Source organism: Carcharhinus amblyrhynchos, chromosome 1, assembly GCF_965287045.1.
Source record: "Carcharhinus amblyrhynchos chromosome 1, sCarAmb.v2.hapA, whole genome shotgun sequence".
Taxonomy (NCBI): Eukaryota; Metazoa; Chordata; class Chondrichthyes; order Carcharhiniformes; family Carcharhinidae; genus Carcharhinus; species Carcharhinus amblyrhynchos.
In genome coordinates, this window is record NC_137324.1 from 99,183,143 (window position 1) to 99,207,204 (window position 24,062).

Below are 24,062 nucleotides of genomic sequence, written 5' to 3' on the forward strand. Positions count from 1 at the left end.
TCCCAACCCCCATACTCTGACTTCCCAGCTTCTCCTGCACATTCCTCTCTCTCGCTCTCTCTTTCTCCTTCAAGGCACCTTATACCCGCATCTGAAGAGTCAATGCTTCCTCTCAGCCTCATCTTACCTACAAGCATCTCTCACAGTCACCTCAACAAATGTTTTAATTTCCTTCCTCTCAACAGATTCAGTTGTTCACACTCATACCTTGGCTTTCTTTCTTGAAGGAGAAGAAAGTACACAACTTCAGGTAGAGACAATAGTCAGAAATTTCAGGCCCTGATGTGACAGGACCTGCCATGGGAGATTCAGCAGCCCTGATCTTGATGTCCAACAGTACTGGGCAATTCCAGTGGTGGGTTGGGGGTGGAAAACCCATCTCATGAATCTTCCAGTGATGACAAGCCTGAACACTAAAGAGGAGAAAGTCTTGGATTTTGGCAGGGATAACAGAGCCCATGGCCATTGATAGAAAGATGGAGTCTTTCAGATCCCTGATGACAGAATTACATATCACATTGCCACATGGCACACAGCACTTTTGAACATCACTACTGCCACTACTAAGGAAATATGATCAGTTTCACAATGACTTTCCCCTTTTCTGTTAGAAGTCATAGCTTTCTTCTCCCACAGATCCATCAAGTGTAGGAGTTGGAATGGCATGAGGTTGTGGAGTCCACATTCTGAGGAGGCACTATCACTCGTGGGCACATTCCTCCAGCTCAGAGTCGCAGGAATTGCTGGGGCCTTCAAGGGGAATAGCTATATTGTCACATGGTGAGATGCTCAGCACAAGTGAGGAGAAGAAGGTGTTGGAGTTGGAAGAAGCAGTGGAAATTTGTGCCCGAATGTTCAGGAACCTCTAGGTGGATGCGTACACTGAGTCTCAGGATTCATCTATAGACAGACAGCTGTTGCTCTTGCTCTTTGTGCTGTTGATGCTTCTCCTATTCTTGTACTTGCAGTACATGGACTGCAACAATTCAAGAAAGTAGTTCACCACCATTTTCTCAAAGGCAATTTGGGATGGACATAAAAATGCTGGCCTATTCAGTGATGCCCAAGTCTTATAAAAGGAATAAAAAAGATTCCTCTCCAGAGGTCCAAGATACAATCTTTGCATCCTCATTGGCTACGGGTGAAGTTCCAGAGGACTGGAGGATAGCCAATGTTGTTCCATTGTTTAAGAAGGGCAGCAGGGATAATCCAGGAAATTATAGGCTAGAGGGCCTTATGTCGATGGAAGGGAAATTATTGGAAAAGATTCTTAAGGTCAGGATTTACTCACATTTGGAAATTAATGGCTTATTAGCAATAGACAGCATGGTTTTGTGAAGGGGAGGTCATGCCTCATTAACCTGACAGAGTTTTTTGAAGAAGTGACAAAGATGATAAAGGAAGGAAAGGCAGGATATGTTTAATACATGGATTTCAATAAAACCTTTGACTATGTACCTCATGGTAGATTGGTACGAAAGGTGAAGTCACACGGAATCAGAGGAGAGCTGACAAGATGGATACAGAACTGGCTTGGCCATAAAAGACCAGTAGTAGAGGGGTGCTTTCCTGAATGGAAGGCTGTGACTAATGGTGTTCCATAGGGAACAGTTCTGGGACCTATGTTCATAACATATATAAATGATTTGGAGGAAAAGGTAGCTGATCTGATAAGTAGGGGGCACGGTGGCACAATGGTTAGCATGGCCACTTCACAGTGCCATGTACTTGGGTTCGATTCCCAGCTTCGGTCACTGTTTGTGTGGCATTTGCACACTCTCCCCATGTCTGCATGGGTTTGCTCTGGGTGCTCCAGTTTCCTCCCACAATCCAGAAAATGTGCTGGTTAGTTGCATTGGCCATGCTAAATTCTCCCTCAGTGTACCCGAACAGGCACCGGAGTGTGGCGACTAGAGGATTTTTACAGTAACTTCTTTGCAGTGTTAATGTAAGCCTACTTGAGAGTGAAAAAATAAGCTCTCCTTTAGTAAGTTCATAGATGACACAAAAATTGGTGGAATTGTGGATAGTGAAGCGGATTGTCAGAGGATACAGCAAGACATATGCCAGTTGGAGACTTGGGCAGAGAAATGGAAGATGGAGTTTAATCCGGACAAATGTGAGATAGTGCATTTTGGAAGGTCCAATTCATACTGTAGGAATTATACAGTAAATGTAGAACCTTTAGCGTATTGACAGGCAGAGAAATCTAGGTATACATGTACACCGATCACTGAAAGTGGCAACGCCGGTGGATAAGGCAGTCGAGAAGGCATACAGCATGCTTGCCTTCATTGATCAGGCCATTGAGTATAAAAATTCACAGATCATGCTGCAGCTGTACAGAAACTTAATTAAACCTCATTTAGAATATTGTGTATAATTCTGGTCACCACACTACCAGAAGGATGTGGATGCTTTGGAGAGGGTACAGAAGTGGTTTACCAGGATGCCTGGTCTGGAAGGTATTAGCTACGAGGAGAGGTTGAATAAACTCAGTTTGTACTCACTGGAGCAAAGGAGTTTGAGGGGTGACCTGATAAAGGTTTATAATATTATGAGTGGCATGGACAGAGTGGATAGTCAGTTTCCTCGGGTAGAAAAGTCAAGTACCAGGGGACGTAGGTTTAAGATGTGTAGAAAAAAGTTTAGAGGAGATGTATGAGGCAAGTTTTTTTACACAGAAGATGGTGAATATCTGGAACGAGCTGCCTGGGGAAGTGGTGGGAGCAGGTATGATAGCAGCATTTAAGGGGCAACCAGATAAATACATGAATAGAATGGGAATACAGGATACGGATTCTGTAAGTGCATATGGTTTTAGTTTAGTCAGGGCATCATGATCGGTGCAGGCTTGGAGGACCCGTTCCTGTGCTGTACTTTTCTTTGTTCTTTGTTTATTCCTGCTATGCTGCTGCAAAGGCTGACAGCAGGGATGTCAGCTGAACAAGAAGAGTAAAAAAAAACCAAGGTGCAGAATTGATGTCCGAAATATTGGAAATTAGCTGTAAAGCAATGAATGCACAATTACAGAAGAACAAAAGACTTTTGCTAAAAAAAGACTGTACATTTTCAGTCTTTAAAGACTCCCCCTCTAGCTAGAAAATTCCGTAATGCCATCAGTCCCCATTTTACATTCGACTTGTTTACCCTAACCAGTTTCATATAGGTTAGAAAACCTGTAAACTGGCTGGAATTATGGGTTAAATTCAGAATTAATGAATTCTTTACATATTTAAATGACAGACCTGACATCTCCATAGAGGTTTTGTGTACACCTCCAAAAAATACACGCCAGTTAAAGGCATGATTGTTGGCTTTCTGTCATGCCAGCATTTTGGGAGGATTGAACACCCCATCTACACCAGACGCCCACCCCAGCAAGTTAAAATTCTTCCTAATGTATCTTCAGGCTTGGCTTTTCCTGCTGCAGCAATATTTCTCAAGGTTGTGTCTGACTGCAGTTGTCAAAAGGTGAATTTATCTTCACTTTGGAGCTGGATAGTGATGAAAGCAATTTGTAGTTTGCTGTCAGTATCTTTTGCAGTAAACTGCACAATAGTGCCTGTGTTAATGGATTTGTGTGTAGCCAGGGAAACATTGGGAATTGACAATAATGTTGAAAGTTAAAACCACATTGGAGAAAGACATTTACTTGATTTGATCATTTCCTTTCCTCAATGACATGCATTCTCTCCTATAATTTAGTAAAGAGAAATGTAGATATATATTGTTGAAATGTGCTTTTATTTTTTCTGTCTCATTTACCCTATATAGATTTCCAAATTAAATCTATTTATATATAATTTATTGTATGTTATTTTGCATTTTTTTTGCTACCATCTTCTTCTCTACACTCTGCTTTTTTCAAAACTTCTTGTTGCTCTTCCTTTGCTTCTTCCTTCTTATTTCTATCTCCCACACCCTCCTCTCCAACTTTCATTTCCAAACAAGGTGTTTCCTCTGAGAGTTTGGAGAGTCTTCTAAGCTATTGCAATATGATTGTACACCAGAAATCCCAGGGGTTAGACAACCTAATAAATTATGTGGCAGTGTCTGTCTTTGGTACGGAAATCCTTGAAGACATGGTAAGTGAAAGCAATGTTATCGCACTGATATTAAGGGACTGAAAATCTGTGGGATGCAAGCCTGATAATTGTGCTGGGATTGTGACCACCAAAGCATTGACCCCATTAGAATTTGTGAGATTTGTGGGAGTAAACATTGTTAGCATGAGCCCAGCAAGAACCCATTCCACTGTTGATGTATTTCTGCTGCCTGCCCACCATTGCTTTGCCAGATATCCAGGATCAAAGGTGCCCATTCTCAGTTCTCCTTTTGCTTCCCTTTTAAGGAGATTGATTTTTTTTTCACTTTCTACATCCCAAGAATCCTGACAGTTCCCCTAACTTGAATCCTATTGTGGGAGCAAACTTCCTTCATTCTGGAGGCCTTATCTGACTGAAAATACTGATCTCTAGTCCATTTATGGGCCTGGCATGTGATGCTTCCCAATTTAAAAAGTCTCTGTCTTGGTGTTTTGTTTACTTAATAAGAATCTTGAATAAAGAATGCTTCAGCATTAACCTGTGTTGGTGACAGTGAGTAAATTTTATTCATTAGAATTAAGACTTTGTACATTACAGTTTTTGATGAACAGCTTGCAATATACAGGAGAGCTATAATGCTCCATTTATGCCCTGGGAAAATTTTGCCAGAATAAGTGCCTGTGCCCCTTGGCCTAAGCTATTGGCTTGTGCTCTACGTATCTCTTAAGTCATCTACATCTTCTGTCTAATTGGATACCCATTTTATACACCTTCCTATAAGAAAAATCACTAAATTTCACTGAATCAATCATTGACCTAAAGTTATCGTGCTATTATCCAATTATAGGGATAATATGCACAGAGGCTGAATTTGCTCAGCTTTTGGTCTAATTAACCCTTGTCTTGCTTTCTCACGGCTGAAGCCATCAGCAGCACAACTATGGCAATACAAAGGGACATATCTTACAATGTCCTTGATGCCCCTTATAATTCTGGCACAGTAAGTAGTCTCAGCTACCCTAGTCCAATGCTGGCAGCTCCACATCTTGGCTACCTTAAAATTCTAGCTAGAGGCACTCCTTACAACATTCCAGTGGAGCCAACTGGCCTTGGTTCCCATGGGAACAAAGCTACCCCTACTTGCTATTCTGTTCTTTTAATTCTGCTTTTCTTTTGATTTAATTCAATTAGCCATATAACCCATTACCTCTCTTTTAATTGTTCCACTTATCTTTCTACTTCCTTCCCAAATGCATTCCGCAGCTGCAAGGCGTAACAGTCTCTTAGGTTAATAAGGTAAAACAAAATGTGCAGATCTATATACATATTCCTAGAGTAATATAGCAGCAGTGTTCAAACAGACACATTTTTCAATTAAGCACTCATCCTCATAAGAAACTAGTGAATTTACAAAAAAGGAACTCTAGACGCTCTAATACCTGGCTTCATAACACCCTCTGACATGGCTGACTTCACCAGGGTTAGGAAGAAGCTCTGACAAAGGGTCTACTGGCTTGAAACATTAGCTCTATTCTCTCTCCACAGGTGCTGTCAGACCTGCTGAGATTTTCCAGCAATTTCTACTTTTGTTAGGAAAGAGCTTTGCCCCTTACAAAATCAAGTGGAAATTTCCATTTTGGATTGAAATAAGGTCTGCCAGTACTAGTCATTTTCTTTCCACCAGTCAATTCTTTCCACCAGACTGGAGTTGTGGTGGGGGTCAATGGGCTAAGCTAATTTTGCTCATGATCATTTTTAAATTAAAATGTTGCACATCCGGAAACAATGTAACCATATTAACAGTAATGAACCTCATATAGAATTTCTAGTCATTTCTAAGGATAGATTACTGTCACCAAGTTGCAAAAATAGTTTGTATCCTTATAATAAATTTTTCTCTCTATTAACAGCAGAAGTGGACTATGTTCCAAAACTTGCTATTTACCATGTTCTAACCATTGTGAACTGGCAGCTCACAAAGTGCAAGGATGCCTGACTAAATTGACATTAATGGGAGACTGGAAAGTTGAAATCAACTGAATAACCAGCAAGGCAAGAAATCTCAGCAGCAGAGCCTTATTATTGTATTGTAAAACTGCCTTCGGTATGGCAACCAAGTGGACAATCTGGCCAAACTGTCGAAGGGAATACAGGTGGTAGCACTAGCCAGTGAATGGGAAGTCTTGGGGAGATTGGATAAAGGTTAGGACAGGGAGAAACCATAGACTTTGTTGTGGGATGAATTGAGAGATGGCCAGTACAGTGTTTAGCTACAGACAATGCAAAACACAAGAGGCAGATATCTCTGTATAAAGACATAACATTTATTTAAAACAAAAATACAACAAGTAGCTGCCCCAAAAGGGTTAAGTTGCTCTTGAATAGAGCGACAGAACCTCTCCGATGAATCTAAAGTATACAATCGAAAACAAATCAATTATAGATCTTCTTATCAATCATTCCTGCCTCATATTGGCTTAAAATCAATTACATTTAGTAAACATACATTGATAATAATTCCTGACAGACATCACAGCCAATTGCATTTTATTATCTGGCATAATGATATCTCATCATCAATTCAATCTGGACACTAACTCCCATCTTGGCTGAACTCATTTCCTCGTTGCTATGCAACTATAGACGCTCATGATAGAAGTCAAAGTGAACATTCCCACCAGCTCGTTGCCAAACTGGGTAGAAGCGTGATCCTGCACCCAGGAACATATCTACTCTGTGTCTGGACAATAAATATCCCTATTCATAAAGTTGCCAAATATGTTCCCTCACCAGAAACTCTGAGATGAATTCTGCTAATTACCGAGGTTCCCAGGCTTTTCGCTCTGAACTCTTCACCTTTACTGTCATACTTTGCAATAACTTGTCTTTGGCTGAAATGGACAATGATTCATTATGTACTTAAATACATTGAAAGTATCAGCATGTGTGTTTTAAAATCATAATTACTTATTTAATTCTCTTATTGCATCCACATGTCTAAACTATTTGTTTCATTAGCTTATTAATTTTGTTTCAAGAATCGTTTAACTCTTTGCTGGTAGTGCTGTCAGTGCCTTACGTATTCTGTCTAAAACCTTATTAGCTGGTTAATAATGTCTCTCTCCAGACTTCCTTGAGGGCCAGAGACAGAACTTATGTTGACCCGCAAGGAATGTTAAAATAACTGCTTACAATGGGAATCCAGCAGCTCTTGCCTTGGATGAGCTGCCAGAACCATTGCTTCAAGCCTTTCCCTCACTTAGCATTAAGTGTGAGTTACAGAATTGATGACGCCTTCAAGAAAAGGGTTAACATTAGGAGCACCTGATATTGATGTAACTAATAGTGTAATGTGATAAAATGTCACCCATCTAAGAGACTGCTATCTGCTGGTACTGAGATGTGTATAGACCTGCAATAAACAAGTTTACTTTTACAAATAATAGTCTTAGGTAGCATACTTAGGTGACCCCCTTCCACCAGGAAGAAGATACAAAAGTTTGTGGTCATGTACCAACTGACTCAAAAGCACCTTCTTCCCTGCTGCCATCAGATTTTTGAATGGACCTACTTCACATTAAGTTAATCTTTCTGTACACCCTGGCTATGACTGTAACACTACATTCTGCACCCTCTCCGTTCCTTCTCTATGTACAGTATGCTTTGTCTGTATAGCGCCCAAGAAACATAATGTATGCAACAATAATAAATCAAAACAAATTACAGGCAAACCCTAGAGAAACCCTGTCAAGGCACAAAACCCAAGATGAAACACGTGGCAGCTGTTGGTTTCTGTCAAGGCTCTTGTGCACCCTCTGAAACATAGTGGCAACAGTCAGAGCATAAAGACCCAGAAAAACATGAAAGAAAACTACAGGTCTGTGAGACTACCATCTCCTTGGAAAAGGATAGGGAAAACAAGATGGAAGACTCACCAGAGAATGAAGCTTTGAGGGTGAAACAGAAGCAAAGTCCAGACAGCAGTGATCCAGATCACAGTCAAACAGCCAAACTTCTGAAGCAGCAGCAGATCCAAAGCTTAGGGTAAGTATGGTGTAGACATTACCACTCACAGAATCTGTCTGAAAGCACTGATGCCTTGCAGAAAGTCAATACTGGGACAATTGGAAGAAATGATTCTCCAAAACAGAAGACCTTCTGTACATTGTATAAAAAGAAACAGAACAATGGGGCCAATATTTTACTCTGCATAGTAGGAGCCATAGTAGACAATGTCTACTGGATGTCAATGAGGCTTCAAACTCATATGACAAGGTCTTCCATTTTCTGAATTTTTTAAAATTCATTTGTGGGACATGGGCATCACTGGCTAGCCTGCATTTATTGTCCATTCTTAGTTGCCCAAGGATATTTGAGAGCAACCACATTGCTGTGGCTCTGGAGTCACCTGTAAGCCAGAGCAGGTATTAAGGACATTAGTGAACCAGATTAGTGAACCAGATCTGTCAATCGGCAATGGTTTTATGATCATCAGTAGATTCTTATTACCAGATGTCTTTTCTTGCATTCAAATTCCACTATCTATCATGGCGGGATTCAAACCCAACTGCCCAGAAAATTAGTTGAGTACCTGGATTAATAATCTAGTGATAATACCACTGGGCCACTCCCTCCCCTGTGATTATTGAACAAGCAAAATTGGGTGAATCCATTGACATATTTATAAATAACCTATACAGACTCATGGAGAATTATGACTTTGGCATCATAGCATCATAAAATCCCTACAGTGCAGAAGGAGGCCATTCAGTTCATCCAGTCTGCACCAACTCTCAGGCAAAATATCTTTCCCAGGCCCACACCCACCCTATCCCTGGAACTCTATGCATTTATCCTAATAATCCTCCTAATCTACAGATCTTGGGACATTAAGGGGCAATTTAGCATGCCCAATTCACCTAACCTGCACACCTTTGGATCTCCAGAGATGAATTAATATGTGATCCTATAATAGTGGGATCTGAGGTGTCAGATCTTTTGCAAATGAAGAAAAGTTTAATTCTTACAAAGGAAGTGCAAATATTGTGACAGAAGAAGCTGAGGAAGCTAAACAGAACAGTTGTTTGTGGGGAAAGTGATGTCCCTTGGAGAAAAACAAGTGAAATAATTTAATATGTTGGACAAAAAAAGCAAAGCGCAGTGAAGCAAAAACCCACAAAATTGGGAAAAAGCACTGACCACCATCTTGAGATATTTTTAGTATGGCAGGAAAAAAATGCACAAAGAATATTTAGAATGGGGAGCAGGGTACCACAACTATGGGAAATTTAGACATTTTAAAATAGCTTACAGATCCATAGTCCTGAAAACTTATAGGAAGAAAGAGAAAATACCCGCATAACCAAGGAAAATCTAAGACCAGGAAGAGGCACAGAAGGAAAAAATAACTTTCTAAGGAGAAGTTAATGAAATAGAAAATAATTATTGGTACATTAATTAGAGGTCACCCCACATAATTCAGGCCAGATACTGAAGCAGGTGTTTCAACATTATTGGATGAAGTAAAATGGCTTATAAATATCACATTACAGTCATCCTCCATCCAGTTGCAATGTCCAGGAGGGACTGTACTAAAAGTAATGAGCCAAAACTTGGCAAGATTAAGATTCAAGGATAATGAAATTGTGGAAATTTTATATGTAGAAAAGAGCCAGGAGTCATCATTATTGAGCAGATAAGTATTTGTGCAGCTGAGGCTCATTTACAAGTTAATGAAATTGCTGACTAGCAGGCCAGTGAGATATTCAGGAATGAATTTCCATCATCATTTTCAGGCTTGGGAAAGCTGAAAGCTCAGTAGTCCTAAGGCCAGATGCAAAGCCTATATATCCTCGCAGCCGGGAAGGTCCCTCACCCATTCTTAGATAAAGTGAAGAGTGGGATTGAGCACGTATTTCAACAAGGATTCATCTCTCTAGACCAACAAAATTATACCAAAGTCTAATGGTTCAATTAGAATCTGTGTGGACTTGATTCAGTTAAACAAGTCAAGAGAGCAAGAGATCTATTCAATGACATCAATGGATAAAAGTCTTGCCAAATTAACAAAAAGCATCCTCTTCACAAATTTGAATGCTTACAACAGTTTTTGGCAAATACCTCTGTACAAAGAATCCAGATTGTTAACTACTTTATCATTCCATTTGGTCATTATTGTTTTAACAGGTTACCATTTGGAATTGCTTCTGCACATCAGATATTCCAAAGAATAATGTTTCAGACCCTAGAAGGCATGGAAGATGGAAGGTGCCATAAGGATGACATTCACACACATGAGTCATCAAAGGAAGAACATGACCATTATGTAAGAACAGTCCATAAAGTTCTACAAGAAGCAAATTTGACATTAAATGACAAATATGAATTTACAAAATCTATGCTAAAGTTCCTTGGCCACATTGGGCAACTTTCAGGATTATAGCTGACCCTGCAAAAATCCAAGGTCATTAGAGAGTTCCCACAACTGAAAAACATCACAGAATTACAAAGATTCCTTAGAATGGTCAATAAAATGGGCAATTTCTGACCAAACGTAGTGGAAATCAATTAGCCATTATGACAGCTATTGAGACAAGATCAACAGCACTGCTAGAGTGTGGACCCATAAACTGCCTTACACAAGGTCTTTGCATAACATCAGAAATTCTAATAGATTATGGCACAGTGACACAGTGGTTAACACTGCTGCCTGACAGCACCAGGGAGCTATGTTCAATTCAGCCTCAGGTGACTATTTCCGTGTGGAGTTTGCGCGTTCTACCCGTGTCTGCATGGATTTCCTCTGGAAACTCTGGTTTCCTCTCACATTCGTACAATGTGTGGGTTAGGTTGATTGGCCATGCTAAATTGCCCCTTAGTGTCAGGGGGATTAGCAGGGTAAATACATGGGGTTCTGGGCTAGGGCATGCATGGGATGGTTGTTGGTGCAGGCTCAATGGGCCAAATGGCCTCCTTCTGTACTTTAGGGATTCTGTTACGATCTAATGTCACCAATAATTATTGTAGTGGGTGTAGCATCTAAAGGATTGGACACTGTGACGTTTCAGGTTAAAAGGAAATAGACAATGAAGACCAGCTTATTGTGCCCGAAGATGTCCCATGGACACAGAGAAAAATAATACAATGATTTAGAAAGAAGCATTAGCAGCCACATGGACCTGTAAGAAATTCTCTGATTATGTCATGGGATTAAGCTTTAAAATTGAAACCAACCACAAACCTTGGATATTTTTCTTAACTTGGTGGAGATTTCAAAAATGCCCTCTGGAGTTCAAGATCTCAAACTGAGACTCATATAATTTGGTTACTGAGCTTGTTCAAGGGAAGTACCAGATAGCAGCAGATGCTTATCAACAATACAACTGGAAGGAGTGAGGCTGAAAGATTTAAAGTTTATTGAAGAAGTGGTAGCATATACTTGGCTTATTATTAAATACTTAGCACCTGCGGCAAATGGATTATAAGAGATTAAGCAAGCACAACAGTGGGATGACGAATGCTTCAGAATGTAAAAGTGTTGCCAGAATGGATGGCTGTAGCATGCTTCCAACAACCCAGTACTTCATCAGTTATTCAAATGGAGAAATCATCTCGCAATCATTGATGATTTCTTAGTTTTTAACAACAGGCTGGTTGTCCCTAATTCACTTTGACTTTATATTTTCCAACTAATCTATCAAGGTCACTTGGGAATAGCAAAATGCTGAGCAATAGTCCAGCAGTCAGTCTGATGAACAGGCATCGGTGACTCCATTGAACAGTTAATTTCAAACTGCCTTAATGTGCAGTGAAATGCCAAAAGCAGAGCTGAACCACTAATACCCTTCACTTTTCCTTTGAGGAATGGCAGTGGTGGGAAATGGAGTAATTTGAGTTTAAAGGCAAAGTTTTCATCATCATTAGTGTTTACTACTGCAGATGGTTTGAAGTGAGGGACTGCATAGCATCACAGCAGAGGCAGTCATTACATCACATAGAAGGATCTTTATAACTCATGGCATCCTGGACACTATTGTCAGGCAACAGACCTCAGCTTGCAAATGAGCTGTTCCATAATATTGTGCAGGAATATAGTTTCATGCATGTGTTTAGTTTGCCTAGCTAGCCTTAGTCAGTCAGAGAAGCAGAAAGAGGAGATTGAACAATCAAGGAATTGATAAAAAAAAATGAAGACATTAACTTAGCCTTTCTTAACTACAGAAGCTACAAAACAGTTTCTCACCGTTGGAACTATTGATGGGAAGATAGTGGCGATAAAACATTACCTCAGATGATGGTGAGAACATTAGGAAGCATGAAGAGCAGCAAAGAGACAGTCAAGCTCATAATTTCAACTTCAGATATGGAGCACAAGACATAAAAGTGCTAAAACTTGAAAGAGTGTGGATATAAGATCAACTGAAAGAAGGCATTATAATCAAAAGAGCTCCGGAACCAAGAATTGAGATGGACCAGGGAAATTGCAGAAGGATCCAAAGTGCCTTGATATAATTGGGAAGGAAACCAATGAAACCTTGGACATTATTTAGATCTTGATTTAGACAAGGAACCAGAAACAAGTCAGAACTCAACAAACATTCAGGTGGAAGACACTCCTTTCAAATAATGAGAGAATGCAGTTCATCCTCAATCTTGGAATTAAATCAGGACGAGATCATGGAGATTGGTAAAAGCTCTACAGAGATGAACCCTTGTGAAATCTGAGATCTTGGCAAGAGATGTAGGAGTGTGTAGATAGTTAGGATAAAAACATGAGGGTGGGGGAGGGGTAGAGAATAGAGTGAAAGGTTAAAATCAGGTGGGATCTGGTGGGAAGTAGAAGTACAATCTTGTATAGATTAAAAGATGTACATAGATACATAAATAAACAAGTATTGTGTTATGGACAGGAAGAGTTATAATTTAAAATGCCCTGCTTTCTCCTCTCGCAATCCATCCATAAACAGAAAGATGTTTTTCATTTTTTGATTTCCCAACTTTTATAAGTGGTGGCATGTTTTTCCCAACCCTTACACTTTGATTGCTCCACTCCTCTATGAATAACTTGCATAGCAATAAGCTAAAATGAAAGGGTTGGTTTGTTTTACCACAGAGCTGCCGGAGAGGGGTTTCACAACATTAGCCCCTTTTTACTCACAAGCAATACAAGGGGGATAAATGAAAGGAGGTAGTTCAGAGCCCAAACACAATAATATACAAATTGGGGTTTCATGTGTATCCAGAATCAAAAACCTAATGGAATGTTTCTTCAGAGGGGAAGTTGACTGTTGCAAGGTGATCCATCTTCCCAGAAACAAGGCTTGCACTGGGGAGAAGGCATGTAGAGTTAAATTAGTCTTAAAGGCATAAGTTCCATTGGTTCCCAGTTTTGATGAGGGCCAACATTCCTTCTGCTGCTACTTGCATAATAATTTTATAAATAGTCACATTTTTATGAATAATAATACTTTTATGAAGTAGTCTAGCTGATGGAGAGGTACATATTTTTTTTTTCCTTTCCTGTCCTGACCAGGGCAATGGTCTTTCTCAAATCAAGATCTGTTTTACCATTTCAGGGTAACAGGCAAACCCTAATGAAACCCCATTAAGACCCTTACTCCAAGATGAAACAGTATCCTCATGTCACAACTCTGGAATGATTATTAGGCCCTGACTAACTTTAGTGAGAACATTATCCATTGCTTGATTCCTGCATTTTAAAACCTAAACAGTGGGATGGAGTCAGATTAAGGTCAGGATGCCCATACCCCTCTGCCTCCTCTTCAAAACCCTTTTTTCACTCTTGTCCAGCAGAGTTGCTACACAAGATTTTGACATATACCTGGAGCTTTAATCATGTGATGTTTTATCACGTAGCATTCCATCATTTGACAGTTGCACACAGTCGCAAAATGTTATTGCATTTACCTTAGTTGAGTATCCCAATATCACAAAACTCTGAAAAAAAACTATAGTTTTATTAGGAGATAAATCAAATAATATTGTGATAATCCCCACGGGTTCATGGGGAATCACTGATTAACCTCCCTGTGGGGCTTTTTGAGTATGAGTTCCCCAGAACAAGCAATAGCCTACCCAGTGAGAACTCATTACTTGAGCCTTTCATAAGGAAGGCCCAGGACTGGGCCTGCTGAGACTCGTCTGTGTACACACTAGTGGTTTGACTCTGTGTTCTGTTAAAAACTATGTTCTTCTCCAATGTTTATTCCAGGCTTCCTGAGTCATTATAAATATATAAACCAAAGGAAGATCACAAAGCACATCCAGGTAAATAACAAGCATGTGTATGGTCCAGTACTTCAATAGAGTTCCAATGTGCACCAGCAACAATCATCTCAGCATTCTGAGCTAATACATTTTAAGATGAAAAAGTGGTAATAAGTACATCATTCTCAGCAGGTCAGATATTATTTATGAAGAAAGAAACAGAGTTAATGTTTCAGATCAAGACCTTTCCTCAGACTGGGCAAAGTTAGAAATGCAATAGTTTTAAGTAGCCACATGAGAGAAGGTGAAAAAAGAACAAAAGGAAAACCTGTGACTGGATGGAAGATAGGAGATGTTAAATGACAAAAAGAGTCCGAACGCAGGACTGCTCTGGTCAGTCTATCATTTCAGCTTGCCCCGTTCCAGTAAACTGATTTTGTCCTACTTTGACTTTATTACTCTCCCCATGTCCAGTCTTTCCCCAGTTACATCCCTAACTCTTTTGATGCCCTTCGTCACTTTAACAGTTTCAGATTTCCATATCCTAACAATCTCTGTTTCACTAGAGACATCTTGCTACAGCTTCATCTCCACCAGAACAGCTTTGGGGCTGTTTGCTTTTTCATTAAGAAGTCTCACATCATCTACATCATCTCTACATCATCGCTTTTTCATTAAACAGAGGTCCAAACAGTTTCTATCCACAATCTCCCTCTTCTAACTTGATTGAACTTGTTCTCCTCAATGAACATTTTTCTTTTAACTCATCTCACTTTATTCAAATAGAAGGTGTTGCTATGGGTACCCACATAGATACTAACTATGTCTATCTTTTTTGTGTGGTAAGTGAAACATTTCTTGTTCCAATCCTGCTCCGGCCACTCCCTTTTTCCAGTACATGGATGAGTGTATTGGTGTTGTTTCTTGCTTTCGTCCTGAATTGGAAAACCTTGCTTCAGTTTGCACCAATCCCTCACCTTTCCATGATCCATCTCCAACATTTCCTTTCCCTTTCTTGGCTTCTATGTCTCCATTTCTTCATTATAAGTTCACTGACTCCCATAGCTACCTAGTCTGTACTTCTTCATGCCCTGCTTCCTGGAGGATTGCACTCCATTTTCCTTTTGTCTCTCTCTGTCATGTAGAGTCTTGGAGCCACAGAGATTTAAAGCATGGAAACAGGTCATTTGGCCTAACTTATGCATGCTGCCCTTTTTTTAAAACCCCTAAGCTAGTCCCAATTGCCCACATTTGGCTCATATCCCTCTATACTTGCCTTATCCATGTAACTGCCTAAATGCTTTTTAAAAGACAAAATTGTACCCGCCTCTACTATTACCTCTGGCAGTTGGCTCCAGATACTCACCATCCTCTGTGTGAAAAAATTGCCATTCTGAATACTTTTGTATCTCTCCCCTCTCACCTTTAACCTATGCTCTCTAGTTTTAGACTCCTCTACCTTTGGGAAAAGTTTTATAGACTCTATAAGATCACCCTTCCATGCTCCAGAGAAAAAAGTCCCAGTCTATCCAGCCTCTCAATAGACAGTAGATTCCCACAGTGCCATTCGGTCCATCGAGTGTGCACTGACCACAATCTCACCCTGGCCCCATCCTCATAACCCCATGTATTTACCCTAACTAGTTCCCCTGATGCTAAGGGGCAATTTAACATGGCCAATCCACCTAACCATCTTTAGCACTGTGGGAGGAAACCAGAGCACCCAGAAGAAAGCCACACAGACACGGGGAGAATGTGCAGACTCCACACAGACTGTGACCCAAGCTGGGAATCGAGCCCAGATCCCTGGTGCTGTAAGGCAGCATTACTAACCACTGTGCCACCATGCTGCCCCTAAAAGTGAATGGCTCATATGGGGATCAAACCCACAACCTTGGTGTTATTAGCACCAGGCTCTAACCAACTGAGCTAACCAGCCAGGCTCCTTATAACTCAAACCATCAAGTCCCGGTAGCATCCTAGTAAATCTTTTCTGCACTGTTTCTAGTTTAATAATATCCTTTCTATGAAAGGGTGACTAGAACTGTACACAGTATTCCAAGCGTGGCCTTATCAATGCCTTGTACAACTTCAACAAGACAGTCCCAACTCCCGTATTCAATGTTCTGACCAATATCTATTCCAATGATGCAAGCTTTCATGTCAATTTTCTCAGCTAAGGATTTCCCTCACCATGGTTGACAGGGCCTTTGACTCCTTTGCCTCTACTCAAAATACCCGAACCATATTAGAGTTCCCCTTGACCTTCCCTTCCAATGCACCAGCCTGCAGTGGATCAATTTCAGCCACTTCCAACATAATGATACCACTAATTTTTCCTTCCCCTCTCCTTTCTGTATTCCGAAAGGACTGGACACTTTGAGACACCGTGATCCACTCCTCAGTCACTCCAATATCCTACATCCTTCTCATGGCACTTTCCATGCAAGCACAGAAGATGTAAAATCTGCCATTCCATTTTTCATTATCCAAGGTGCCAAACACTCTTTCCAGTTGAAGCAACAAATTTATGTGCACTTCTTTCAGTTCAATATACTATATTCACCACTCACAAAGCAGTCTCTCTACATTGAGGAGATTGAATGAAGATTGGGTACTTGCTTTGCTGAACACCTCTGTTCAGTATGCAAGCTTGACCCCGAGCCTCCGAGAGACTGCCATTTATTTCTCCAACTTGTTCTCATGCTGATATCCCTGTCCTATCCTTATTCTACTCTAGTGTTTCAATGAAGCTCAACACAGGCTAAGGAAACAACACCTCATCTTTCAGTTATGAATCTTATAGCTTTCTGGACCCAACATTACATTCAATAATGTCAGACCATAATCTCTGCTCCTTCCGCATTTTGTTTCCTTTTCTCTGCCGTAATCTCATTTTCCATGTTTTTATTTTTGGATGGCAGCTGATATTTTTATCGTATCACTCACAAATCATCTGGGCACATATATTTACTTGACCCATTACTACTCCGTTTGCTCTGCCCTGCCAAATCTTGTCATTTAATGTCACCTATTTTCTGTTCCATCACAGTCCATCCGTTTCGTTCTTGCCCCACCTGCCCTCCCATTTCACCTCATTAAAAGTTATAATACTTCTGATTTTTTTCCAGATATGTTGAAAGATCATGAATTGAAATATTGGCTGGAATTCTCTGGCCGTCCATGCTGGCAGTGTTCTTCTGTCCTACTGGCAGTGAACCCCCGCTCCTGGGTTTCCCACCGGCATGGGGTGACATCAGTGAGAATTCCCATTGACAGCAGTGGGACCAGAGAATCCCGCCGCTAGCAAACAATGTGCCACCTTCCACTGGCGAGACACACGTGGCTAGGAGGCCAGAGAATTTCACTCCTTAACTTTGTTTGTACTTCCACAGATGATGCCAGATCTGCTCGGTATTTCCAGCTTTTTCCGTTTCTAATCCAAATTTCCAGCATGTGTGGTATTTTATTTTTGAATAAAATTATGCACTAAATGGAAGGACACTGAAGGGGCTGGATGATTTGAGAGATCAAGGGTTCAAATGTGTAATTCTCTGATGGTCCAAGAGCAGGTTGATAAAACCACAAAAAAAAAGCCCAACAGTTTTGTGAATTTTATTCATTACAAGATTAAAGGAGGCATGAAGCATTCTCACAAAGCGTGGGGTTTGGCCATAATTGAAGTACTGTACAAAGTTTTTGGACATTGTTAAAATAAAGAATAGGGTAAATTAATCAGGACGATTCCATGCATGGAAACTATGAGGAAAAACTCCAAACATTAGAGTTTTTCACAGGGGCAGAGAAATCTAAGAGAAGATTTCACGTTATGAAGAGTTTTTTACAGGTTGAAAGAGAATGATTATTTTCCCTGGCTGAAGGATCGTCAATTCAAGTTTTTTACTAAAGGAGCAAGGAAGAAAGTTAGATTTTTTTTTCCTCTTAGAGATTTCTTGAAGCATTGCCGCAGGAAGTGATTAAGGCAGAGATGATTGCATCTGATCCGATCCTGTGGAATAGTTCAAAGAAACCAAAACCACTGAAAGTTATTTATATATTTGTTATGAAAATGAATTCCTTGCTGAAAGGAACCACGTACTGGCTTGATTCTCAAGGCCAACAGATTCATTACTTTGTGCTGAATACCTGAAGCAGCTACAAAAATATGCACTCTCCATTGATTGAAAAATCAATTTCATAGTTCAACAATAGTAATATTTCTCTTAACATATAAAAGATTCACCTGATGTTTTACATGGGGAAATGTAGGAGGATTGGTTGCCAGGTAATGGTATGAAAGATAGTAACAATTCTTAGTCCAAAAGATAGGTTTAAATGATGCCCTAAAATGTGGAGTAAAAGGAAGAACAATGCAATGCTTAATGGAAAGACTTGTAGAAAATGGTCACAACCCACAATCTTCACTTAGTAGAATCACTCATAAATTGGATTTTCATCAAGGAATCAAGAATTGGGTGTGAGGAATTCTCCCATTGTCTACCTAACTCACTCTCACCATTGCTACCCCCACCCAAACACCCTCCATCCCACTCACGTAGTATCCATTGTAATCATAATGTAGTGGTTCTCTTTGTAAAGCTTGTTAATATACCAGAATAAACTAACATTTGTTGAAAGCCATTATAAAATGATAATCCCATTCATCTGTTGAAATAAATGGCCTCATTGGTAGTTTGGAAAACCGCCAACCATTCAACTCCCATTATCATGAACAACTGTGTTCACGATCCCTATTGAGCATAATCCATTTGCAGTTTGGAACAGAGCCAAGCATTCAACCTTCTATAGCTCTGAACAACTGTGTAAACTAACTCTGCTGAGCAGAATCTATTAAAGCCTTTGAAGAAGCCAAAAACTAAGACATCTGAAAATGCTCTGAAACAACTAAACAAATGGCTGAACTTACTTTCAAGGAAATACAAAAAATGTTCGAAATATTCTACAGTTCAGGTAGCATATGTGGCTGGAAACAGACTTAATTGTTTAGGTTGAGATGACCTTTCATCAGAATTCACCACCTCTTCTCTTCAAGGAATGTTCCCTCAAAGAAATTCTGCTCTTCTGTCTGATGGGATTACTGTCTGTTGTTTTTACTACCTTGTTCACTTTCTTTGATTTCTAATTCCCTTTTCATGTCTGACCAGAAATCCGCTGGCTTAAAAACTCTGACATTATTATCTTTCTTCAGTTCTGATAAAAGGTAACCTCAACCCTGAAATGTGAACCCTGTTTCTCTCCATAGACTCCACCTGATCTATTTTCAGTATTTCTAGCATTTTTGTTTTATAGAACCGCAGTATTTTGCTTTTCTATTCTTCTCGGCCTTTTGGCTAAGATCAAGTATAGTATAGACATGCTGTGCTTGGTTGAAGTCATTAGGTTACATTTTAGCTTCATTTGAAGCAATTTTTTAAAGTGGCATCTCAGCCTTTTGGCTAAAATGCAAATAAGATCAAGCCTTGGACGAGGAGCTACACCTACTCCAATCAGCTTGGATCATGTAGATCAAGCCCAAGACAGGAGGTGAGAGCCCTGTCTTGTCAGCTTGGATCAGGAATGTCCCAACTTGTTGGGACTCTGAATTGGATTTGATTTGATTGGATTGGAATAAAATTTTTTAAAAATTTTGCTTTTCTATTATTGTTCTTTAAAGATTTACTGGAAATTCAGGCATTGGCACTGCTTTGAAATAGCAAAACAGATGGCTGATCTTAACTGGGGGGGGGAATTGAAATTCATGGAGACATTTCACACAGTCAGCTTTAGATTTCAAATAGGACTAGCCTTTAAATGATGTATAATGTAAAATAGCATGTAATCAATTGGATAATCTACTATGATGCATCTTAAGAATGTTCCATTTTCACAATACTATTCTTTCCCCTATCAAATTACCAACTGTCCAAAGTAACAACCTGGCAATCTCATCATTTACCATGTCAATTCATAGTGCTGTGCTCACTCAATTTAGTAGAAACAAATACAAGTTAAGTGACAGCATTTCATAGTCACATATAAATTTAGCAATGCCTTTTGTATATGGTTCCCACCTCTAAACCATGGTTCACTCATTGTTCATAACATCACCTTCCAAAACATGACTTCCTACATAAGAATTCTGGAACTTCCAAAATGCCCATTTCCATAATGATGCTGCCACAGTTGAGACAGCAGGGTATGGGCTCCCAATCCAAATCCCTTCTCCCTTTCCTGCACTAATAAAAATTGCCAGCACTGGAAATGGGGGCAGGAGTCATGGATCCAGGCCTCACCTACCATTTTAAAAACCTGTCTGACATGATTAGACCCCATGTTGGAGTGAGAAAATCCAGCTCCTAAGAAAATAAATTGATTAGTAATTAACATAGAATCATAGAATAGTACAGTATGGACAGAAGACATTGGCCCAGTAAATCTGTACTGGCTCTTTCAAAGAACAATCTAGTTGGTATATTCTGCTCCCTGCTCTTCTCCTATATGGCTGCAATACTTTTCTCCTTCAACTATTTATCCAATTTCCTTTTGAAGGCTGCTGTTGAATTCATAATCATTGCTCTATCAAGCCATTAATTTAATATCCTGATCACTAGCTGTTTAAAAGTTTTTCCTCATGCCACTTCAGGTTTTTTTTTCCAATTCTGTGTCTGTCATCATGATGTTTTCAGTTGTTGGCCTGAACTCTCTGGCCATTCAAACTGGCAGGATCATCCAGTCCTGCTGACAGCATATCCCTGCCATGCGTTTCATGGCAGTGAGGGATGCATTGAATGGCAAACCCTGTTGACAACGACAGGACTAGGAGATCCCACTGCTAGTCAATGGCGGATCACCTGCAGCATGGTTTGCAGTAAATCTCACCCATTGGAAATATTTTCTCTTTATTTACTCTATCCAAACCCATTACAATTTTAAACACCTTCATCAAATCTCTGCTCTAAGGAGTACAACCCCAATCAATCAAGATAATTATGATCCCTCATCTATGAAGCCAGTCTCATTAACCTCTTCTGCACCTTCTCCTTAGCTTTCATGTCTGACTGAAAGTGTACTTCCCAGAATTGTACAGAATACTCCAACTGGAGTCAAACTAGTGTTTTGTATATGTTCAACATAACTTTCTGACTTTAGTAATCTATATTTCTATTTATGAAACCCATGATCCCTTATGCTTTATTAACTGCTTGGCTAACCTATCCTGTGACCTTCAAAAATTTGTGCAGAAACACTAAAAGACTCTCTAGGTTTTCACCCCGTTTAACATTGATCTGCTTAGCACATGTTGTTTCTGGGATAAGAGAGTTATCTAATGATAAGAAATTGACCTATAGTATCTGGGTTTTAGAAAATTGAGAGTTGATCTCATTGAAACACACAAGCTTTTAAAGGGGTTGGTCAGGGTGGATACTAAGACATTGTTTCCCCTAGCTGGGGAATCTAGAACATGGAAACGTAAGAATAGGAGTGGGCCATTCAGCCCATCAAGCCTGCTCCACCATTCAGTTAGATCTTGGCTCTTCATTTATATCAGCTCCATTTTACTGCTTTATCTCCATATGCCTTGATGGCATCAGTCTTCAAAGATCTGCTGAATTCTGCTTTGAATATGCTCAATGATTAAGCTTCCACAGACCTCTGACATAGACAATTCCAAAGGTTGACCATGCTCTGAGTGAAGGGGTCACAGCCTCAGAGGATTGTGAAGCCTAATTGTTGACCATATTAGAAGCTCAGTAAGTAGGCTCACAACACCAGGTTAAAGTCCAACAGGTAGCACAAGCTTTCGGAGTATTGTCTCTTCATGAGGTGAGTGTCACATTCACCTGATGAAGGGCAGTGCTCTAAAAGCTTGTGCTACCAAATAAACCTGTGAGACTACTTACTGTGCCTACCCTAATCCAACTCCACATCATATTTGAAGCTGGGATTGAAAAATCTTTGGTCTCTCAAAGTATCAAGGGATATGAGGAGTGGGTGGAAAAGTGGAGCTGAGGCCCAAGATTAACTATGATAATTAAATACCGAGCAGCTTTGACAGCTATATGGTCTATATCTGCTCCTTTCTGTTGTGTCTCCAAAATTACCTCATTGTAAATTTCTTTCATGTGTCCACGCATTCCAACAACTTTTCTCTGCCCCTCAAAAAATGTTACAATATTCTTCAGTTTTAACTATGTTTCCAAGTTTTATGTCATCTGCAAATGTCACAGTTGTGCTTTGTATTCCCAACTCTAAGTCATAGGTATATTATAGAAAACTGAAGTGATCCCAGTACAATGCCTTTGGGAGCTCCACTGTTTACGTACCTTCAGTTCGATAAGCAATCATTTGTCATAACTCTGTTTTCTGTCCCTTAGCCAATGTTACTGCCCTTTTTAACTCATGGCTTCAATTTTGCTCAAAAGCCAAGTATGTGATATTTTGTCAAACACCTTTTGAAAGTTCACAAACACAACATTGCACTGCCCTTTTTAATCTTTCCTGTTATTTCATTTTTTTTAAAACTCAATCATGTTAGTCAAACATGATTTGTCTTCAGCCATTTTGTGTTTATTCACTTTTATTAGTTCATGCTTGTCCAAGTGGCTGTTAATTTTCTCCCAGATTATTGTTTCTATAAGCTTCCCCACGCTGACCTTAAACTGGATACCTTTCTTTCTCTCCTTTTTTGAGCAAGGGTGTAACATTTGCATCCCTCCAGTTCCTCAGCACCACCTTCATATCTAAGAAGTATTGGAATATTGCAGCCAGCACCTTCTTTACCTTTCTACCCTATCTCTCTCAGCAACCCAGGATGCATCCATCTGAGCTTATTATCTTATTTATCATAAGTACTGCCAGTATACCAGAGGCCCAAACATTCTAGACCACTGTTACACAAATATCAAACATGCCTACCGCTCTATTGGCCACCCACACTTTGGCAAATCAGACCACAAGACTGTGCCCCTGCTCCCAGCTTACAAGCAAAGACTGAAGTGGGAGAATCCATCAAAGAGAATCATGCAATGTTGGTCTGAGGAATCAGATGATCTCCTATGGGGTTGCTTGGAATTAGTGGACTGGTCAGTATTTAAAAACTTTGCAACCAGCCTGAACGAGTATGTCACTACAGTAACTCAGTTTGTTAGTAAGTGTGTAGAGATCTGTGTGCCAAAGAAGCAAATCCGTGTGTTCCCCAACCGGAAACCATGAACAGGGATATCTGCTGCTTGCTGAAGTCCAGGTCTGAGACATTCAAGTCAGGCGGCACAGACCTATACAAGAAAGCCAGACACGATCTAAGAAGATCCATCAAAGATGCCAAAAGACAATACCGGACCAAGCTAGAATCCCAAGCTAGCCACACACAAACACACACACACACACATATACCACCACCACCAACACCTCCCCCCCCCCCCCCCCCCCCCCCCCACCACCACCACCACTCCCCTGTCCCGACAGTGGCAAGGTCTGCAAGACATAACAGGCTACAAGATGAAGGCATGTAAAATCGCTGGCTCCAACGCACCTCTCCCTGATGAGCTCAATGCATTCTATGCCTGTTTTGAACAAGAGGTCAGCGAGTGCGTGCCCTCCACCCTGGACGAACCTGTATTTGCGGTCACCATTGCAGATGTCAGAGCAGCTTTATTGAAGGTCAACCCACGGAAAGCAATGGGGTACCCGGATGTGCACTCAGATCAGCTGTTAGAGGTACTCACAGACATCTTACAACAATCTGAGGCCCCTATCTGCTTCAAGAAGATGACCATTATCCCGGTA

General features: G+C 40.2%; 1 protein-coding gene and 1 non-coding gene across 2 annotated transcripts in view; one reads left to right on the forward strand and one right to left on the reverse strand.

Annotated features, from left to right (window-relative positions):
• Positions 1-24,062, forward strand: part of kcnip4a (potassium voltage-gated channel interacting protein 4a) — an 806,015-nt gene that overhangs the window by 261,107 nt on the left and 520,846 nt on the right. The window lies entirely within an intron of this gene.
• On the reverse strand, positions 16,142-16,215 carry trnai-aau (transfer RNA isoleucine (anticodon AAU)). The gene has a single exon. It is a non-coding gene; the product is annotated as a tRNA-Ile (tRNA).